This window comes from Cryptomeria japonica, chromosome 7, assembly GCF_030272615.1.
Source record: "Cryptomeria japonica chromosome 7, Sugi_1.0, whole genome shotgun sequence".
NCBI lineage: Eukaryota > Viridiplantae > Streptophyta > Pinopsida > Cupressales > Cupressaceae > Cryptomeria > Cryptomeria japonica.
The window spans coordinates 700344626-700368349 of NC_081411.1; positions in this window are offsets into that span (position 1 = coordinate 700344626).

Here is a 23724-nt window from a genome sequence, read left to right on the forward strand (position 1 = left end):
TTTTATGATTTTAGAGGGAATGTCAAAAGCAATGCAAATTTTGAAATTTAAAAATTGACTAAATTTCACGCAAAATTCAATTTTGAAAGCGGAAATCAAAGTTGTTGTAATTAAGCATTTAATTTCAAAAGTCACAAAATGCAAAAATTTGAATAAAGCACTGAAATTTTTAATGAATGTTAACGCACTTTTCAGATTTAGGACAGTAAGAACACAATTTTGACACAAAATTTCAGTTTCAATGATTTTTGAATGTTTAAAAGCCTTAATCCAAGCAATCACAAGACCAACTTTGACTGTAATTTTGAAGGTGTTAAAATTCATAAAATCAGCCAAAATTCTGGATTTTAGCAGAAAAATACAGTAAGATCTCGCTCCCGAAATTTCGGAAAAAATGTCGGGGACAATGGCGCTCGGCGCCACGGTCCTCGCAACTTTTTTCCAAATTTTCAGGGATGAAAGATATTGTGATTTTATTGCAGAATCCAAAGTTACAGCTGATTTGGAGATGTTTTGATCAGTGAAATTGTCGGACAAAGGTTGAATTAAGAGGGTTTCAAAAATTAGGGTTTTGACACTTAACCGCTTAATTTTCAAAATTAAAACATACATATGAATTGATAATTTGTAATAGAAGGATAGATCTGAAACAAGCATTAACAATTAAATATTTCACAAGTTTAATTACTAAAAAGAAATTTTAGGGTTTTTATGCAATCACCTCTAAAATTTTGCAAAAGATCAAACATGGAAATGTAATCAATTTTTTCAGATCTAAGCATGAAACATCAGAAAGGATGTTCACGTCGGGTTCACCAAAATGTAAAGCGGAAAAATCGTGATCGAACCCTAGTTGCTCTCCCCTCTTCCAACTCCAAGGAGAGAGAAGGGAGGTTTGCTAGGATTCGATGGTTTTCACTTAGGGGAGAGACTTTACATTCAAAAGAGGGGTTGAAACCCACAAGATCCAATCCCACGCAATGCAAGATTGGATGCTAAATGTGTTTCAAAGGTTATGACAGCAAGGCTACCCTCTTTTGTAAAGAATGTGCATAGGAGAATTAAGCTAGGAATGCATAGAAAGTGACAAAGATTCGCTTATAAACTGAGATAGGAATACAGTATGAAGCTGCGGACCTGGAATTAGCAGTAAAATGTCGATACGGCACTGTCTTGCAAATTTGAGCAAAATTTGTCGGGACGATGGCGCCCGGCGCCACGGTCCTCCGAAAAATCCGCGAAACGAAGGGGGATCTGTTCGTCTCTACACAAGGATTCCAGATCTTCAATTTCAGCCGCGTACCTGCAACCTTGTTCTAAGGATGTTTGTATCCGTATGTGCGAAGGTTTAGATGTTGTTGTTTGTTGTATGTTTGTATGTTGTATGTAGCATGTAGTATGTGATCTCCTCTTCAATGGTTGAATCCTTGTCTTGAATGCAACACTTAGCCTTGAATGGAGACTTGAAATGATCAATTGCTTGAAGGAATGCTTGAATGCTTGAATGCTTGAGTATAGTTTCCACGCTTTTTCCGTCATGTATGTGTTATGTCCAAATGAGAGAGAAAAATGTAGTTTATATACTTGTCAATTAGGGCTGATAGACTGATTTTCCCGACCTTAGGCCGACCAGGAAAGTTAATTTCCAAATTGCAAACAAAAAGACCCGAGACCCCTTAGGAGATCGGGCCCAAAATAGGACCCAGGGACCACGGCGCTGGGCGCCATGGTCCTGGGGACAGGACCAGGGCGCTGGGCGCTCTGGTCCCACCTCCCGAGACATCAGGGTGCAAGGAGGTTCAAGCCAGGGTACTTGAAAAATGCAGTTTTTGGTGTAGTGAGCAAGTTTCGGGGTCTCCATTCAGGTTGCGTGTTGCGTCGCCATCGTGAAGACCGAAATGCAGTCGAAATTGCAAGTGTCACAATTTTAGGACGCTACAAGTAAATACCAATGCCACCGGTGTTGGTTATAGAAGAGAGACAAGTCACCGAGATGATACACACCAAGCTCTGAACCGAGACATATACAGAATGTCTACTGAGTAAAGTTTATATGTCTACCAAGTAGCAAAGAAGGAATACCGAGTTAATCTGAACTGAGTGGAAACATGTTACCAGATTCAATGAACTTGGACACACATTTGAAATGTGTTACAAGATTCGAGAAGATGAAACTGTTATTACATAGAAAATTGTATTTAAAGATTTTGTATGGTTTTGAGGAAGAATACCCAATGAAATAATTTCTATGTTTATTCATTCTATAAAACATGTTTGTATGATCGAAGCATAAACAGATCATCATCTCAGAGATCTATATAAATAGAATGATTTGAGTATTTGATATACGATATGACATGTAAAATCAAGAGAGAAGATACGATGTGGTGATATAGTTAAGAAAGAAGATTGACAGATATTGTATGCGGGGAAAGCGGGTCGATGAAACTTGAAACGTGAAAAATATGGTCTCAAAGAGACTTGCACACACACCCACAGGACTTCTTGATGCAAGTTATGGAGTCATGAAGGATGACTCAACTTCTCCAGGTTGGTTCCATGGTTCTCTATCTCACAAGGTCCCTCAAGCCAGTGCCTTTTCTCTAAGATCATTGACCAAAGTGGCTTAGGGATGACAAATGCAAGAATGAGGGATGCTTTTGATTTATTTTAACATGAATGCATCCTATCTATGCATGATTCTATAAATGAGTTAAACTCGATTATAGGATGACAAGGTTAGTATAAATAATATCCTAACATGATATACTAGTTAATGATTTAAGCTAATGATAAAGGAAATAGTCTAAAATGCTTATTAGATTAATTCCTATTGCAAAGAGAGACTAGATGTATTGATAAAAATGAGCATAAATGAGATACTAAAAGCTTGCATGGATCCATAAAAATTGAAGAAGGAGAGATCTATTTATAGTGAAAATAGGGCAATGGATGGTTAGGATTGAAAGAGTTAATCAAGGGTCAAGATTGAAAGTTGTCAATCCATGTTTTCAATTTTCACCAATGAAATGGTGACAATTGTCAACATAAGGTTGGTTGAGAGGAGATGTAAGAAGCATGAAATACTTGAGAAGACATGATGGTTACCCTAGGAGGTAAGGGTTAAGGTTAGGTTAGGGTTATCCAATGGATAAAGCTTTTACCCAAGGTTTAAAATCTTGTGCAAAGGTTAAAGGAATAACCATGGTTAAAGAAATAAATGCTTGATGAGACCCTTGGGTTGGATGGAGGTTAAGTTAGGCAAAAAGTCTCTAACCATGATACTAAGGGTTAGTTAACCATTAATGGTTTTAAGACTTTGGGGACAAATTTGTAAGAGTCCTTCCAAATTTGGGGGCATTCAACAAGTTAGCTTGTTGAATGGATAAAGGCTTTAATGCCTTTTAAAGACTTTACTCCAAATTTGAGAAGTGACCTCCTCAAATTTAGGGAAAGGGGATAAAGAATAGGTTTGGGCTAATTGATTAGGTTTAGATGGATTCTAGAAGAAGTTAGGAATAGGGTTTAGGATGTGAGTGGGAGATGTAGGAAAATGCAAGTGGATGAGGAATAATAGCATTAATTAAAATAAATTACTTTATTTCAATTTGGTTGCAATTAGAGAAATTGAATAAATTAGATTTATTCATTTTGGGGTGGACTATTAATTAAAGGTAAATTTAATTAAAAGGTAAGAAGAAGGGATTTAATTAAATAAAATGATTTATTTAATTAAATGATGTAAAAGGCTCTAGTGAATTTAATTAAATAAATTGAATAATTTACTTAATTAAATAGAAGAATGTGGGTGATTTAGTTAAATTAGATTTTAACTAAAATAGAGTAATGAACATAAAATATTCATTTAGGAATATGATCATTTTTATATGTCTACATTTTGCCCCTCTTTGAAGTGGCGTGTGTGCACATGTTGATTCAAAGAAAATGATGTGTCGTTTTGATTTTTCATGTCATGCCCTAAATTTGATAAACGATGTTGATAATGCCCTCTCAGGAGATAAGTCAAAAATTTTGAAAATTTGATTTGATTTGGATAAATTTAATGGCATTTTAAATTTTGGTCTATGTTGCATGCAATAAATTGATTCATCTCCCGATAATGATGTTTGGTAGAGTTGTATGAGACACCATGAGCAATTTTTGTGTTCCGCCACGTAACCCTATTTTCGATTTACCCTATAAAAGGGAAAAAGTGATTCCTTTTTGTCTCATTTGTGCTTGTTGACTTTGGAGAAACTGACACATGGAGAAAAGTCAACATGTCGATTCCAAATTCTTCTCATCGATTCAAGTGCGTGCAGAGGTATCAAAGGCTCATCGCGTATGGACCACCGGTAAGTCAACCTTTTTGACCCCTTTTTAATTTTTTATTTTGTTGTTTTTAGTCGATTTTTGCAATTTGTAATGCAGTTTTTACGTTTTAGCAGGTCGAATCCAAGAAATAACACATACAATAAATTTCATAGCGTGTAGGGTTTAGTGAATTTAGGTAGCATCCGAAAGATTTAGGGTAGCACAAATGTAGACTAGGTTAGTGCATCAGATTAGGTTAGCACACCAGGTGCACAGGGTAGTGCAAAGGATAAAATGGGTAGTGCATAGGATGAGGATAGCGCATAGGGTGTCCAGGAGGTTGCATGGGTAGGTCCAGATAGCGCATAGGTTTAGATAGGTAGTGCAAAAGAGGGATAGGTTAGCACATGGGGTAGTTTTAGCACTTAGGGTAGATTGGATGGCGTGTTGGAAGAAAAGGGTAGCACATAGGTATTGGCTAGCACATAGGGTGGATTGGGTGGCATGTTGGAAGAAAAGGGTAGCACATGGTAGGCAGTTTAGTGCATACACAAGATTGTTTAGCGCATAGAGAATTTTTTTAGGGTATAGTGTGATTTGTGAATGAAGAAAATTGGTAGGTTGATGCTGGTTCTACTAGGATAAGTGCAATTTGTCAATCTATGTGTCTGCTGTCATTGTTTTGATAAGTTGTCCAATATGAGTTCCAATAGAACTTGATTTGATTTGCAATTTTTCAAGTTTGATATAGATTTGATACGAGTTTGATATGATATGTTTGATATGAATGTTGGAGCTTGAGTTGTTTTACAAGTTGCATTGATTGTGGAACTTGAGTTGTTTTACAAGTTGATATGGATGTGAAACTTGAGTTGTGTTACAAGTTGATATGAAACTTGAGTTGTGTTACAAGTTGATATGATTTGTGAAACTTGAGTTGTGTTTCAAGTTGATATGATTTGTGAAACTTGAGTTGTGTTACAAGTTGATATGATCTGATGGATTGATATGATGTGGAACTTGATTTAAATTGTTCAAAGTTTTCAATTTTTTGAAATGAATTTGATTTTGATATCTATGTGTTGATGAGGAAACTGATATTGGACTTGCTTTGCTTTTTGACAAGAGCGTCTTGGAGTGGTTCAGTCGCATGAGTGATTTCTGAGACCATGGTCCTTGATACCATGATTGACACAAACAGATAGAGACATTATTGAGAGGTGTGGCCTAACCTCGTTATTAGATATGCCTCAGTTTATCGTAAACCACGGTTTATTGATAGCATTGGCGGAGAGGTGGCATAGTGATATGAACACCTTCCATTTTGCGACAGGCAAGATGACAGTGATGCCTAAGGATTGTTACTGGATTCTATAGATTCCTGTGGTAGGCGCATTGCTACCATATGAGCAGACTAAGGAGGGTGGGACTGGGGCACTTCACCGGATCTTGCAGGATGATACTATTTGTGGGTATGAGATCCCTTGGCAGGAGTTCTTGGATTTGGATTATGCGTTGCTAACATCAGTTTTGGTGGGTTTCATAGGTGGGTTCTTCTGTCCCGACCGTAGGTCGAAGGGACTAGCAGTGGAGTGGGGATTGGTTCTGGAGGACATGGTGATGGAGGGTCACCGATATGCATGGTGGTCAGCTATGCTAGCCCACCTATATAGGGATTTACATGATGTGGTATACTTGGGTTATGGCAGTGTATCAGCTAGAGTGACACTACTACAGGTATGGGCATGGGAGCATATTCCCGCAGCTAGGCCATTGGTGGATAGAGATAGGCCTATTGGGTGTGCGTATGCATACAGATACAAAGGGATAGCTGTCCAGCATAAGCTGGGCAAACTAGAGCACTGGAGGAGAGTTTTGGATGATATTGATACGGTCGTTTGGCGACCATATACAGGTTGCGAGGTATGGGCAGAGGATGGGATGGAGATGCCCTATGTTTATATGACCAGGTATCTGATAGGGCAGATGCTCTTTGTTATTGAGAGGTTTCTACATAGGCGAGTGCTACAACAATATGGTCGATAGCAGGGGATTCCATAGGGAGCATGCTTTTATGCTCAACGAAGATAGGATATTCCGGATTGGGGACCTATGATTGACAGCATGACAGCAATGGAGGAGTTCTTTCATTTAGTTGACCAGATTTGGGATTATGCCCCTGAGATAGTGGATGCAAGGATGATGGATGAGTTTGCAGCACTCTTTGTAGTGTGTGTAGTGGCCCGGATATCAAATCCAGTGGAGATGATTCCCACTTTTGATGATGATGAGGATGATCTGTGAGGAGAGGCTCGTGAGGAGATAGAGGATGGAGGTGGTGGTGGAGGGGGGACGATGGAGGAGGTGATGATAGAGGAGGTGGCCGAGGTCGGCGAGAGGAGAGGGGTAGATTGGTTTGAGGGAGACTCAATCGGAGGAGGAGAGGAGATAGAGGTAGAGATGGTGGTGCCAGAGGGGTACGGGGTGAGAGGATAGGGCGGCGGGTGGAAGTGGATAGAGGGAGAGGAGGTTTGGCTATCAGAGCTGGAGGGGAGGAGAGGGTTGGGGAGTTGATAGCGGTGGTGGGAGGGCATGACCAGCCCAAAGGAGGAGACCTGATGTATTACCTCTACCAACACCGAGGATAGGTAGAGGGATAGGGGGTACCCCTTCATAGGTACCCCTATAGATGCAGATTTCGACGCATGTAGAGGATGCACAGATTAGATCACTGCAGTTGTCAGTGCAGCACTTGTAGACACAATTGTTGGCACATCAGCATCAGATTACTCAGCTAACCACAGAGCCTGATACGGAGATAGAGAGGCGGGGTCGAGCGGAAGAGCTTGCAACAAGTGTGCAGAGAGCGGTAGTAGGTGGTCCGATGAGAGACACCTTGAGAGAGTTGGCTTGGAGAGCCAAGGAGGCGGAATATTAGTGGCACCATTATGAGGATGCAGTTCCTAGGGAGCACCAAGTGAAGAGTTTTACACAGTCGAGATCGAGTCGATCCCGTGAGACTGGGTCAAGGACAGAGAGTAGAGGCATGACACGGCCTCCCAGACATGATCCACCTGGAGATCCAGGTGCTGGGACATCTGCAGCGAGACTGTCTCCTTCAGGAGATAGTCATACATGAGAGATGTTGTCTACATTGTATTTTGATCATTTTGTTGTATGGACACAGACATGACTTATTTTGTATATTGATCATTTTTTGAGATATATATATATATATATATATATGACACCATTTTCTTTGATCCTTATGTGATGTGTTATGGATTATGCCTTCTATATGCTTTTTGATTTTTCTATGATGATGCAATGCTTAGAAAAATGTGATGTGATATTTGATGAATATGATGTGAGGATGCATGATGTTGTGAGATGTTGTGAGAGGATTTTCGATATTGTTTTTTTGGATGCTTCTGCCTAACCATTCCCCTGTGGTTACTAAGGTGTAGAAAAATGATGTTGGATTTTGAAATTTTCACATAGTTCTCATACATCTTGGTTTTTGAAAGGTCGTCCATTATCTGTGATGATGGAACTTGGAATGCCATATCTACAGATCAGATAATTAAGGATAAAAGAGGCAATTTGTTTCCCAGTCACTGTAGTCATGGGGACTGCTTCAATCCATTTGGTAAAGTATTCCATTGTAGTTATAATGAACTTGTGTCCATTTGAAGATGAAGGATGAATTTTGCCGACTAAGTCTAGTCCCCACTGACAAAAGGGCCAGGATGTTGTGAATGGTTGTAGTTCCTATGCTGGTGCATGTATAAGATTGCCATGGATTTGGCATTTAGGACACTTCTTGGCAAAGTGGTAAGAGTCTTTTTCCATTGTTGGCCAATAATATCCCATTCTTAGAAGCTTTTTAGCAAGAGTAGTACCACTTGAATGTGTGCCATAGATGCCTTTGTGAAGCTCATTTAAAGTGGAGTCAAATTCTTTACGATCAAGGCAACGAAGAATAGTACCATCTAGACCTCGACGGTACAAAGTATCAGGAGTAAGAGTATAACGAGCGGTTTGTCGGATAAAGTTACATTTTTGGTTTCGGGATAGGTCAATGGGTAGGATGTTGTTCTTAAGATAGTCATATATCGGTCCATATAATGGAGAGTCAGAACCGGTCACGGCATAAATAACATGGGAATTAGAGTGGTCATAGGCTGGGGAAAACAGTTGCTCTACCAGAAACTCGTAACAACTCTCTTGCTCTGGGATTTGTAGTAGTGAAGCGATAGTAGCCATCACATCAGCTGCTTTGTTATCCAACCTTGGTATTTGCTCAAAGGTGATGTGTACAAAATATTGCTTGAAATCATCCACCATTTGCTTGTATGGTAGCAGCTTGTCATCTTTTGTCTGATAGTCATTGTTGATTTGATTTATAACCAGTTGTGAATCTCCATAGACTTTTAACTCAGCGATTCTCCATTCTATGGTCATTTTGATGTCTGTAACCAGTGCCTCATATTCAGCAATGTTATTTGTGCATAGAAACATAAGCCTATATGATCTTGGTATAGTGTGTCCTTCAGGAGTGATGAACAAAATGCCAGCACTTGAGCTATGTTGTGTGTAGGATCCATCAAAATATAGGATCCATTGTTGTGTGGAAATAGTAAGAACATCCCTGTCTGGAAATTCGATCTCCATTGATTGTTTTACTGGTAGTGGTGCTTCTACCAGTTGATCTGCAATTGCTTGTCCTTTGATAGCTCGTCACTCTGTGTAGTGGATATCAAATTCACTGAGAATCATGACCCATTTAGCCAACCTGCATGTAAGAGCTGCTTTACTGAGTAAATATTTGAGAGGATGAATCTTTGCTACCAGCTTTATAGTGTGAGCTAGCATGTAGTGTCAGAATTTTTGAGAGGCAAATACCACTATTAGACAAGCTTTCTCAATGAATGTATAGTTTAATTCATATACATTCAATGTCTTGTTGATGTAGTATATGGCTCGTTCCTTGCCTTGTTGATCTTCTTGTGCTAACAATGCCCCCAGTGATATGTCTGTTGTTGAAATGTAGAGAATGAGTGGCTTCCCTGCTATTGGTGGTATGAGAACTGGTGGGTTCATCAGGTATTGCTTGATTTGATAGAATGATTCTGCACATTTGGCTTCCCATCTGAATTGTACATTTCTATGTAACAAATGATTGAATGGGAGGCTTTTATCTGCTAATTGAGTGATGAATCGCTTGATTGATTGGAGTCATCCATGTAGAGATCTAAGCTAGTTGATGTTATTTGGTGGTGGCATCTCCATAATGGCTTGTACCTTTACTGGATCCACTTCAATACCTTTAGCTGAAACTATGTAGCCTAGTAACTTGCCTGATGTAACCCTAAAGACACATTTCTTAGGGTTGAGCCTAACTTGGAATTTCTCTAATCTATCAAAAATCTTTGCTAGGATGCTCAAATGTTCCACTCTGGTGAAGGATTTAGCTAGTAAATCATCCACATAGTCTTCCATGAAGGTATGCATCATGTCATGAAAAATTGTCATCATTGCTCGTTGATAAGTTGCTCCTGCATTCTTTAAGCCAAAAGGCATGACATTCCAGCAGTACATTCCCCACGGATAGGTAAACATTATTGTATCTTGATCCTCTAAGGCTATCTTGATTTGATTGTAGCCTCAAAAACCATTTATTAGTGATAGCATTGCATGGCCTTCTATGAGGTCTACAATTATGTCGATACGGGGCAAAGGAAAGTCGTCATTTGGATAGGCTTTGTTGACATCTCTAAAATCAATGCATATTCTGATACTACCATCTGGTTTTGAGACTGGTACAATGTTGGAGATCCATTCAGCATAGTTGATGGGTCGGATAAATCTGACATCTAATAATTTCTTCAGTTCAACTTTAACCATGAGTGCCACCTGTGGATTCATCTTTCTTAGTTTTTTCTTTACTAGTTTAGCTCCTTGAGAAATGGATAAATGATGCATGATTAATTGCAGATCAATCCCGGGCATATCTACATATGACCAAGCAAAGTTGATTTGCTTTTCTTCAAAAAAATTAATAAATTCTGATCTTTCTTCCTTTGTCAGAGATTATGCAAGGTGTATAGTTTTGGCTGCTTCTGTAGCACCAATGTTGATTGATTGAGTGGGCTCAATCAATATGGGTGATCGCTCATGATAATTCTCAGAAAGACTGTCAAGTCTCTCATCTTTAGGTGCCTTAAAAAGGTTTTCACCCTCAGACGCATCCTTTATTTTTACTTTTGTGTGATCTATTGTTGTCATTGACTAGTTTTCAACAGTAGATCCTTTATTTTGCTCATTTTTGCGACTGAGAGACTTGGCACTCCCTTGCTTGCAAACATCATTAATTTGTTCACTGGTAGAGTCTGTTTCTAGGTTAATGGTACATAAGTAATAGATAATGGATTCGTCATTTGGGAAAATTGGTATATCATGAGTTTCAGGTTCATCCCAGTCTATGAGGTCTAGAAAGACAAGTGGTAAGGAGTCATTAGGTGGATCAAGTTTGACTGTTGTAAGTGTTAGGATGGAGGTTTCATTATGATTGGTCTGGATGTTAAAGAAGTTATGGATTTCGTCGAGGTCTTTGATGGTATCATTTTCTCTATAAACTTGTTCATAATGTTGTTGCTCATTTTCCTTGGTGTCATAGATATTTTATGGACCAAATTCAAGCGATCTAGATTCTGTGTTGTGTGCTTTTTGAGAGATGGGTGTATGACTGTCCTTTGCACAAATTTCTTTAGTAATGTTAGAATAGCTACCCCATTCATATTCATTGGAATCAGTCTCAGAGGTATCATCCCAGATTCTATCAGTGTTGTGAACTGGTATGTTGTAGGGTGAGAACAGGTCTTTGATGATTGATACAAGTTTGATATTTTTTGTTGATTCTATATTATATCCTACTTCCACTTTTTGCATTTGTTCATATACTGTCTCTGCTCGAGGAGGAATAATACAATCAAGAAGTGATTCCTCCTTGTTGGATATTAGTTCTTGAATATGATGTACTTCTGTAGATGTTGCCTTCTTTTGAATGATGGACTTCTCTTGATGTTGCTTCCTTTTTTAATATTCGCGTTCCTTACGTATTGTCTCTGCTGACTCAAATAGTGCCTCCTGCCAGGAGTCTTCCTTGTATTTCTTCTTTGCTTTCCACCGAGGTTTTTGATATTTGCTTGGTGCCCTCTTTGGTAATAGAGTGAATTCAAAGCCCAATCCATTTTTATCTTTATTGAATTGTGAAGGAGGATCCAATGGTTCTGTGATGCCTTCCTGATGCTTACCAATAGGTCCTTTGCCATTGTATCCCATTTGCTGCATGATTAAGTAGCCTTTTCCATACAAGTGTGTTGGTATAGCTACTTCCACAATAGCTGCTTTGTCTTCTTCCTCATCTTTGTATAACCAACTAAGGATGTCCTTTTCCTCGGATTCATGTGCTAGAGTGTCGAGTTGGATAAATGTGTCATCAAACTTGGTGATGGGCTGAGTTGCTTGATGTGTTGATGTTGTAGGTAAGCCATGAGATCTAGGTGATGTTGGCAAGCCGGCCAAACACATGGGTTCCAAAGAGTATTCGCCCATGCCTTGTTCTTTGATTTTCATTTTCTGCTTGAAATCCATAGATAGTGATGCAAACTTTTCTTGAAGATCATGTGCTAAGGAATTTTGTTTCTCTCTATTATGTGGAACCAAGCTGTCTTGGGCTGCCCCTATAGCATTACAATGCTGAAATGGATTATGATCAGCTGATATAGAAACCTCCTACCCATTGTAGGGGAATTTAACACACTAGTGATAAGTGGAGGGTACTTCTTTCATTTCATGTATCCAGGGTCGACCCAATAATATATTGTATGTGAGGTCTATGTCTAAGACTTGGCACATAGTATCTTTTTGTATCAATCCTACCAGAATTGGAAACACCACTGTTCCTTTAGATGATCTTTCCTCATCATCATATGCCTTCATAGTGATCTTTTTGCGTGGATCAATAGACTTCTTAGAGAATCCTAATGCACGGATAAGTTTTAAGGTACAAATATTAAGGCCAGCTCCTCCATCTATTAATACTTGTTTAACTCGGTGTTTATAGACCATGACTTCAATATGGAGTGGAGTATTGTGTGGATGGCTCAATGAGATATTATCATGCTCAGAAAAAGTGAGGTTATCAGGCCTTATCATATGAGCCACCATGGTTTGGAATTTGTCAGCATCCAGATCTTGAGGTACATTTGTTTCTAGTAATGCTTGTTCCAATATGTCTTTGTGTTTTGGTGAAAGTTTTAGCAACTCAAGTATAGATATTTGAGCAAGAGTTTCGCGCAGTTGACTGACTAGATCATATTGAATTTTGGGTATGGTGTTTGTTGTTGACATATGTCCCTTCAAGACATATTTTTGATCTCTGGTTGTTATGTTGATGGATTCATGTTCATGCCTATCTTTGATTGTGATAGCATTGACTTGATTGTCCTCAGCTGATATGTGATTGATGGTGTCATTGTAGATGTGATTGATACCAGCTCCACATGTGTCGTTTGAGGTTGAAGGTCCATCTTTGTTATAGTTTGGAAGAGGATTTTTGAAAGCTCTGTGGTCACCATTTGTCTTGAGACCATCGACCGTTAAATCACCTCTATCGATCATGTCTTGAACAATGTTTTTCAGCCTCATGCAATCATTTGTTTGATGACCTTTGTTGCAATGAAAATCACAAAAGTGTGAGTCATTCCACCAGGGTGGTTTTATTTGTGGTTCATAGTTGTTGATTGCGGGTAAAGAGATGATTTTGTTTGCTAGAAGTTCTTTGAATGCTGACTCCATTGATTGCCCCAATGGTGTGTAAATGTGTTTTGGAAAGTTGTTTGTGTTACCCCGTGAGTTTGGATTAGGTCCTTGATTGGTGTTATTGTTTTGGGTATTGATGTTGTTGTTGGTGTTTGGTTGATCTTGATTGGTATTTGGTGTATAAGTGTTAGGGCCTACGTTAGCACTTTTGGGATTATTTGTAGCTTGAGGATTACCTGATAATGCGAGCATGGGCTGCTTTGATTTTGGATCATTGGATTCATTTCCTCCTTCATTTCCATTGTTTTTGTTTCTAGTCCAAAATATGGATTTGTCCAAGTTGTTGTTGTTTTGGTTGTTGTAATTGGATGAACTTGTTCCTTCTTTGAAAAATTTCAACGTTCCTTTCTTGACACATGCTTCTTCTACTTGGATTCCATTCTCAATCAATTTAGCAAAAGATGGTATGTATTGGAGTTTGAGTCTATAACTCATCTCACTGTTTAAGTTATCGATGAAAATTTCCATCTTTTCCTTTTTAGGCACATCTCAAGGATATCTTGAAACCATACGTCGCCAACGTTGAAGGAATACCATGAATGTTTCATTGTTTTTTTGTTTGGTATTACAGACATCTAGCATGGTGATAGCATGTTGAAAGTTATAGGAATATTGAGTTATGAATTTGTTGACTAGTTCATCGAATGATCTGATGGGAGGTGTGATTTTGGATAACCATTCCATTGTTTGTCCTCCCAAGCTTCTTGGGAATAACCTCATCAAACAAGTATCATCATGGGCAAATTCAAGACTCATTGTACAGAATTCTCGAACATGATCTCGGGGATCACTTTTCCCATCATATTTGTCAAATTTGAGAACATCTGAGTTTGGAGGAAAAGGTACCATGTTCAATCTTCTGTCAAACGGATAAGGACAAATTTCATTTAATGAATACTGTATTGTTGTCCCTTGTTGCATGTCTTCCATTTGTGTTTGTAACATTTGCATTTGTTGAGTAAGAGCAACCAAAGGTGCATTATTTTGCCGAGGGAAGAATTCTTCCCTTGCATTAGTTCGAGGTTGAAATGGTGTATGAAATGGTATGTTTTTCTCGGGGATGTTTTTCTTAGGGATGCCTTGCTGAGGCAAAGCCTGTTCTGGTATATTTTGTTCAGGTATGTTTTGCTCAGGATCACAGGATTCTTCTTCTCTTTGTCTTTCTTGATATTCGTAATGTCAAGATCCAATTCTAAAAATGTCTGTGTCTAAGTCCTCCGGAAGTTTAACTCCTTTGCTTGTGAGCATGAGTAAGTACTTTTCCTTGTCATTTTCCATGAGTCTTTCCACAAGTTTTTGAAATGAAGCGCTCTCTTGACATTCTTGAAGAAGTTCTGCAGAAATTTCTGTGTCCTCTAGATTTGGACGCTCGAAAGGATTTGATAATCTTTGATTCATGCTAGATTATGATTGCATTTCACTTTATTTGTTTTGCTGAGAGCGAGTGATAGTGGGCATCTAGTAGAAGCTCTCTATGATAAAAGGGATGAACTCTTCTTCAATGTTTTGTTTAGGGGGTTGGTGGTTCGAATCGGGGTATGGTGTAAGTGATGCACTCATTGGGAAATAATGTCGGATTGATCTTCCCTCCATGATTTATTTGTTGGTTGAATGTGGACTTCTGACAAAAGGCTCTACTCCTTAATGGTTCCTTGTCAAATTCATTCATTTTGTTCTGAAGATATAATCGTATAAGACGAAGGAATCTTCAATGGGATTTGAAGAGTTGATGATTGATGTATAAAAATTTATTTCTTTTGGAAAGTTTCGAAGAACTCGGTTGCTATTTCTTCAACTTAGTGTTATGATAAATATTCTTTCTTCTCAGAATATGAGGATTAGTCATGCACAAGCGATCAATGGTTTCCTTTGATTTGTTTTGGATTCAGTTTAGCTTGTTTTGGAAACTCAAGTTCTACTTTATCAAAGTGAAGGTTTAGACACCCCCTCATGACAAAGTGTGTCAAATGAAATGGAATACGAGCTTCCGTGATATGGAAAATCAATTTGACAACTTGGAGTTTTAAACAAGTGTGTGTTGGGATAGAAATCCGTTTGATTTAAAGGACCTATTTGCCACTTGTGATGATGTTTCGTGATTTTGATAGGAGAGATATGTTTATCTTGTGACAAGTTTCAGATTTAAGACAACCTTGCTTGATGGAAATTTGCTTGTAGAAATAGCTTTTGATACTCTATTTTTGGTTTTCTATTTGATTAAGTTCAGGCTGACGAAGGAAAGTTTTCGAAATTGTTCTCAAAATTTTCAAAATTTACCTCTGTTTTGCCCCCTATTTTTTTGGTTTTGGCTATGCGCTAAAACAGAGATGCAATGCCCTACAGAAATTTCTTAACGCGCTATCGAAAAGACCCCATGCGCTATGCTACCCCGTGCTACGCGCTAACTGGTTAATATGGTTTAATTTTATTTCAGCCTTGGTTTAAAAGGTTATGCACTAGTATGGGCCGCCTATGCGCTAACAGTTAGACCCTACGCCCTAAAGTTTGACTCTAACGTGCTAAGCTAATCCTCCAACATGCTAAACTATTTTCAAAACGTGCCAATTGCAACTATTGGTTTTTAGGTTCTGGGTGAAGCACTACTGTTAAGCCTTGACGTGCTAAAGAGAAGGTTTAATGCACTAAAAGATGGTTCCCACGTGCTAAGAAGTTTCTCTTACGCGCTAAACTACCTTGAAATACATTGACTCAGTTGTTTTTCTGCAATTTTGGAATTCTTGTTTTGAGTTTTTAGTGCTGATAGATGATTTTCTGGACTAACAAATGAAAGCACGACACCAAAGAGACAACCATTATGCCTAATCTAAATAATAAGTGTATGTTCTACGAGGATGTGTTCAAATCCCCAATGTTTCAACAAGTTTAGATACAACATGCACTTCAATTAGACTCTTTATTCAAGGGTCATAAGCAATATCATAACCCACTAGTCTCGATACTCCATCAGCTCAAACAGTCATGTCACCCCCTAGGGGGTGCCCAATTTTTTGCCTTTTGCTAGAAATTAACCCAAAGTGAATTGCTTCACAATTGAGTAGTTATCTTGGGAGATATATGGTGAGCAATCTTAGGGGCAGATTCATCCCCACCCTTGCACTATGATATTACAAATGTCTGGTTACTGACTCGGCTCAAAGTTTCTATGCTAAGGTTCATAATCAAGCTTCATGTTTGACCGTCAGTGATAAACTCCCTCAGGAGGCTTCCCAACCTTTAGAACAAAGGCTTTACGTATCTCAAGGATATTGGGTGAAGGCTAATCGCTGTGTGCAATAGTTGAAAAGGACTTTCATCACTTTCCACTTTTGATTATAGTGGGTTGGAACACTTGGCATCAAAGTCGTTCCCCACTTAGATCGTTCCCTTCACACCAGCCAAAAATGGCTTTAAGAGTTTTTCAACCCCTCAGGAAGGTAGGCTTGCTACAGTTTTTATTGCTTGATTTAAAGAAATCTAAAGAGTGGTTTGGCTTTTTGGTCACCTAGTTAAGGGGAGAGCATATACCTTCCACTTTTGAGACAAGGCAATCAAGTTGTTCTTATTAGCCTTCAAGACAATGATTTGCTAACTTCTATTTGGAGATGTTGCTCCATGAAAATGTGGTGTTCTTTTTAACTTTTCAAGACAATGATTTTCTAATCTATTGAAAAGGAACCTAGTCAACAAAATAAATGCGATGTTTTGTCAACAAAAGAAATCGATTGAAAGGGGAAGATTTTCCCTCTTTAGCTAAAAAAAAGACTTTTGAGACTTGGTGTGATTCTTTACTTTGCCAAAACGTAAAATTGATCCTTTTATACACCAAAGGATGGTGAAGTTCTTTTTAATCCATTTGTTTGCAAAACTTTGAAAAACAAAATTGATTTGTTCCTTTTAAAACCCAATGTAAAAATTCTCTCCTAGAAAAGCAGGGAAAAATTTGTTTAGTGGTTCTTTTTAAAGCCTAAATAAAAGTGAGTTCAGTTTTAAGAAGAATCAAAAGAAGTTTTACATATTTAACTAACTTAACTAAGTTAGTAAAAACTTTAAACTATTTTATGATCCTAGATTTAAGCTCCCACCTATACGAAATTTGTTAAAACCCTGCAAAATTCCAAGTGAAAGTGTTAGAAAACCTATGGACTTCAACAAGTCTAATTTTTTTTTTGGTTACAGTTTTTTATTTTGCCTATGTTTGTGATGCGCTATAGAACAAACTGTATGCACTACAAAATGACCTGGATGCGCTATCGAACAAGCCCGACGCGCTGAACTATTTTTCAGATGCATTGCTCTATTATTCTTCGGAACCAAGACCTACAGGAAACTATTAGAAATATGATGCGCTAAGATATGGTCCGCATACGTTGGGGAATGAGTCCCACGTGCTAAACAGTGAGCCAGATGTGCTAAGGGATGTACCCTACGCGCTGATTCTTGTTTTTCGCATACCTACAAAAGTGATTATTTTTAAAAACTGATTTGATTAATGGGGTAGGGCCCCACGGTGGGCGCCAGGAATGTATGCGAGGAAAGCGAGTCGATGAAATTTGAAACATGAAAAATATGGTCTCAAAGAGGCTTGCTCACACACCCACATGACTTCTTGGTGCAAGTTATGGAGTCATGAAGGATAACTCAACTTCCCAAGGTTGGTTTCATGGTTCTCTATCTCACAACATCCCTCAAGCCAATGCCTTTGCTCTCAGATCATTGACCAAAGTGGCTTAGGGATGACAAATGCAAGAACGAGGGATGCTTTTGATTGATTTTAACATGAATGCATCCTATCTATGCATGATTCTATAAATGAGTTAAACTAGATTATAAGATGACAAGGTTAGTTTAAATACTATCCTAACATGATATACTAGTTAATGATTTAAGCTAATGATAAAGGAAATAGTCTAAAATGCTGATTAGATTAATTCCTATTGAAAAGAGAGACTGGATGTATTGATAAAAATGAGCATAAATGAGATACTAAAAGCTTGCATGGATCCATAAAAATGGAGGAAGGAGAGCTCTATTTATAGTGAAAATAGGGCAAGGATGGTCAGGATTGAAAGAGTTAATCAAGGGTCAAGATTGAAAGTTGTCAATCCATGTTTTCAGTTTTCACCAATGAAATGGTGACAATTGTCAACATAAGGTTGGTTGAGAGGAGATGTAAGAAGCATTTAATGCTTGAGAAGACATGATGGTTACCCTAGGAGATAAAGGTTAAGGTTAGGTTAGGGTTATCCAATAGAAAAAGCTTTTACCCAAGGGGTAAACTCTTGTGCAAAGGTTAAAGGAATAACCATGGTCAAGCAATAAATGCTTGATGAGACCCTTGGGTTAGATGGAGGATAAGTTAGGCAAAAAGTCTCTAACCATGCTACTAATAGTTAGTTAACCATTAATGGTTTGAAGACTTTGGGGACAAATTTGTAAAGTCCTTCCAAATTTGGGGCCATTCAACAAGTTGTTGAATGGATAAAGGCTTTAATGCCTTTTGAAGACTTTACTCCAAATTTGAGAAGTGACCTCCTCAAATTTAGCGAAAGGGGATAATGAATAGGTTTGGGCTAATTGATTAGGTTTAGATGAAATCTAGAAGAAATTAGGAATAGGGTTTAGGATGCAAGTGGGAGATGTCGGAAAATGCAAGTGGATGAGGAATAATAGTATTAATCAAAATAAATTACTTTATGTCAATTTGGTTGCAATTAGAGAAATTGAATAAATTAGATTTATTCATTTTGGGGTGGACTATTAATTAAATGTAAATTTAATTAAAAGGTAAGAAGAAGGGATTTAATTAAATAAAATGATTTATTTTATTAAATGATGTAAAAGGCTCTAGTGAATTTAATTAAATAAATTGAATAATTTACTTAATTAAATAGAAGAATGTGGGTGATTTAGTTAAATTAGATTTTAACTAAAATAGAGCAATGAACATAAAATATTTATTTAGGAATATGGTCATTTTTATATGTCTACAGAGATATTCAGAGGTCACCGAGAAGGTTCAGAGAACAGTTTAAGGGGTAGAGTATACAGAAGTGGTTATCGAGTTGATTTATCAATTACCGAGGAATGCTATGAGCAAGGGTAAAAGACTATAGTAAAGTCTATAAATTGTAAAGCCTTTAACTAGGTACAACATTTTGTAGAAGTATTTGTAAAATCCTTTAGCGAGGTAGATCTAAAGATCTTTATACTCCTAACAAGGTAAGCTATCAAAAATAGCTAAACATGTAGCTCTAACCGAGCAATCTTGATTACTGTAGTAGTGAAATTGTGGGTGCCATCCCCACCGCAGTTTTTCTCTCTAACCAAGAGTTTCTGCGTGACCAAAAATCTTTGTGTTATGGAGTGATATTTTGATGTATGTCATTTCTATGATTATGTTTCAATATTATAAATCTTTGAGATCAACAATACTTAGTTTGTGTTTATCAATAAAATTATTTTTCAAGAAAAGTTTTGAAGTACTAATTCACCCCTCCTCTCTCAGTACATTAGCTTTCCAAGTCAGACCTAACACTATGACCTACAAAAATTATACCCATACTTTTGGTCTACCCAATTCATATTATGTATTAATCACGAGCCCTTAAAGTTTTTACTAAATAAACTAGTGTTACAAGGAAGAATATGTAGATGGCTATTAATTTTTCAAGAATTTGATTTCATTATAATGGTTAAGCTTGGAAGAAATAATCAAGGATTGAATTACCTATCTAGAATTGACATAGGCAAAGAAATAGAACAAGTTGACATAGAAGATTTAACCATAGCTCATCTCTTTAAGATTTTGGCATTACAAGAAGAATTACATGAAGAGGCCTATTTTATTTCTACTGAAACACAACCACCACATATGAATACGCAAGATAAAAAACCACTTATAAAAAAATCCCTTCCATTTACTATAATACAAGGATCTCTATACAAGAAAGGCGAGATGAATTTCTTAAAAGAGTATTCTGTGAACATGAGTGAGAACAAATCCTAAGAGAGCCACACAAAGGTATAGAAAGAGGGAACAACTATGGAGAGGCTATGCTCAAAAGATACTATTATTTGGACTATGTTGTTGCAACATATATAAAGATGTTGAGCTCTATACAAAGAATTTTAATATCTTTTAAAGAAAAAGAAGACCCACTACTCAAGATGAAATGACATTATAACTTATCTTAGCACTGTTAGGATTTATCTGACATCAACCTTCTAAATACTTTAATTTATTATTTTTCTAATATGTTTTGTAATTGACACCTTTTGGAAGTTTCTATTTTGAGGTGCTTGGACACTTGTAAGGGGTTTTAAGAGCATCTATGACAGCTATGACAACCATTATTTATATTATTGACGAAATCCTTATGTAGGTGCCCATCCATGCATGTGAGATTCCTTATGATAGTTGTAAGAGCATCTGTAAGAGGCTATTTTGGGGTGTTTGAATCATTTCAAGGAGATAAACATGATTTTTTCTAGGTTTTTTGTTTTCTATTGTTTGGTGCTACCATGGTGGTATTCATCCTCACAAATCTCTATAAATTGGGACCTTGAGTTAGAGTAATTTATTCAGTCTTGTTCAATTTCGAGGATAACAAAGTGTTGTCCAAATTTATAGAGGTCTACAAGAGAAGTGTATTGTTGTTGTAATCTTCATTTGATTAGTAAGATAATTTGCTCTCCTTCTATGGTGGATTTTTTTCCCAAAATGGTTTCTCTACGTAAATCTAGTGTTTTGTGTGTTATGTTTTTCTTCTTGTTTTGATTTTGCAATCACTTTGTTAAGGGTTTTTCTTTTCATATTTGCAATAATATTCATTTGAAGTTCATGTTGTGAACCTTCTTCACCTTGTTTTATAACAAGCACAAGCCCCCTTTGAGGAATGGGCAATTGATTTCATAGGAACCATTGATCATCTTACAAAGATCTCCAAAGCTATATTCATTATCATTGAAATTGACTATCTCACTAAATGGGCAGAAGTTGAGCCTACAGAGGAATGTACTACATACATTATTGTAAAATTATTGTACAATGATATCATCAGTAGATTTGGGTACCCACTAAGCACTACTAGTGATTAGGACAAGAAATTTGCAAATAATACCATAATGAAACTATTAGTTCCAACTTTATGATTACTCATAACTGTAGTACCCCATACCACCCACACACAGATGGAACTAATGAATCCTTAAATAAACTATTGGCATTACCCTAACTGGATATTACCCGTTTGAGATATCAAGATATTTGTGGTACTCTTGGCTTACTGGAGAAGATATAAAAGAGTTATCCCATACACACCTTTTGATTTAGTATATGAAATGGAGGCTATCTTATGAGAATTTGGTAGTCAATAACCTCCACACAACATTGGTACTAAGACTCACTATTGAAGACTACATTAAGCACAAATTGAATGAATTGGAAAAACTAGATGAAGAAAGGTAGCTTTCAGTATCACACCTTTTAGTAGAAATAAGGACGTAGAAAGCTTGGTACACTCAAAATATCAAAATAAAATAATTCCAAGTTGGAGGCATGGTCCTTTCGTATGATAGGAATTTTAAAAAATCTAGGTAAACTCAAAGTACACTAATTAGGACCTTACAAGATCAATGATATTCTCTATACCAAAGAAATTCACTTGGAAGCCTTATTTAGCCATATCCTACAATGTTATGTCAATAGACCATGACTAAACCACTATCACTAAGATTTTGGACATGATCAACTTGAAGATAAGTCAAATTTTTAAGAAGGAACTATGTTAATAGGAAAAGTGACAGATAGAGACCTAAAGATCGTTTTGCATCTTTGTAGTTTATGTCTTTTTATCTTTTAACAAATTTATCTATTTAAAATAACTTTCACTCTGTCCAATATAAACTTTTACTCTGTCCAATATAAACTTTCACTGCTTAAAAGCCATAGCTTAATGAAAGATGCTAAAAAGGTGTTCTATGAAATTGAATGCCTACTCTGCTACAGTAACTAAACTGCACAGAAGATAAAGATAAAGTAACTAAACTGCCTAGTCCACCTGGGCTAAAAATGGTACAAAGCAAGATATGTTCAGACAGTATTGAACAACAGAGAGACAACAAGCTTGTATGACATATAAGCTGCCGTACAATATCTGGCAAGTTTTACTTTTATGTTAGTATGTTTGTCTCTCCCTTCAGACTGAATCATCCCAAGAGTAAGCGAGATAAAATGGAAGAACTCATGTATAAAGAGAACGAAACATCTCTTGGGCATATCGATTGAAATTTCTCCAAGAAATCTTAACAGAAACTATTCTCACATTCATAAAAATGTATCTAGCAATATAATATCTTCAGTTCTAGACGAAAATGTCTTCAGATATCCTACAAGGATGAAAAGTTAAACAAAATGCTTAAGCACATACACTCTCGTTGATATCCGTACAGTCAATTATGCAGTCTAGTTCATGATGTAATTATGAAATAAACACAAACATACTCACATAAAAGTAAAACTTGCCTGATATTTTACGAGCAGCTTAACTATCATGCAAGTTTGTAGTCAAAATAAAAATTGAGTAAGTTGTGGAGTCCCCCCAAACACTTCTGTGAAACGGAGGACACCTGCCATGGTTTCAACGAAGTGCTTGGGAGAATTCGACGACCTCTCAACTGTACAAAAAATTTGGCTACAAGAAATGCTAGACAAACCATGTTTATATAGATATAAAAAGAGTTAGCCAAATGGGATCAAACTCTGAAGAATAAGTTGAAAATCTATTGAATATTGACAAAAGACTTTTGCATGAGGAATCTTTGTGCACCATGGGTGGTTGGATTAAAAAACTGGATACGTGTAACATTGTGCAGTCAAATCATGGGGTGTACGATTCGCTATTTATCCTCTTTCTCAGAAACTTTATACGTTAATGAGTGAGACGATATAGTACGATAAGGACGAAAGGAGTGGGACGGAAGAACGAAATCTTTTTAATAGGAATTCATTTTCGATGATGAATCTTTCACAGCCATGCAAACCCTTTATTCAATTCGAGCGTTTCCCCTTAGAATGTCGGTCATGAATTATGATGGAGTTCTAAAGCTGAATTCATGTAGGGACCTCTAATCGCACATATCAGTTGAGAAGATTAGGTAAGAGAAGCTCTAAAGTCCTCCACTAGATTTTAATGGTCTTATTTTTAAATATCATTTAGTTTGACAATAAAAATAAGATAGAACATTTATTTTTTAGGTGTAGATGAGCTATAAAATTGTTATTGACTATTGAATTAGATTATTTTCAAGAGAAGTGTAAATCATAAGATTCATGAGTGTCAAAAATTTGTGAAGTGTTGGAAATGTTGGTATTGATGTAAAAGTGTGTTTTGTTTAAGAAGCGAGATTGATGGAAATGTTGTCATTGATGTCAAAGTGTGTTTTCTTCAAGAAGGGAGATTGTTAGAAATACGGTCATTGATATAGAGTGAGATTGTTGGAAATATTGGAAATATTCTGACAACT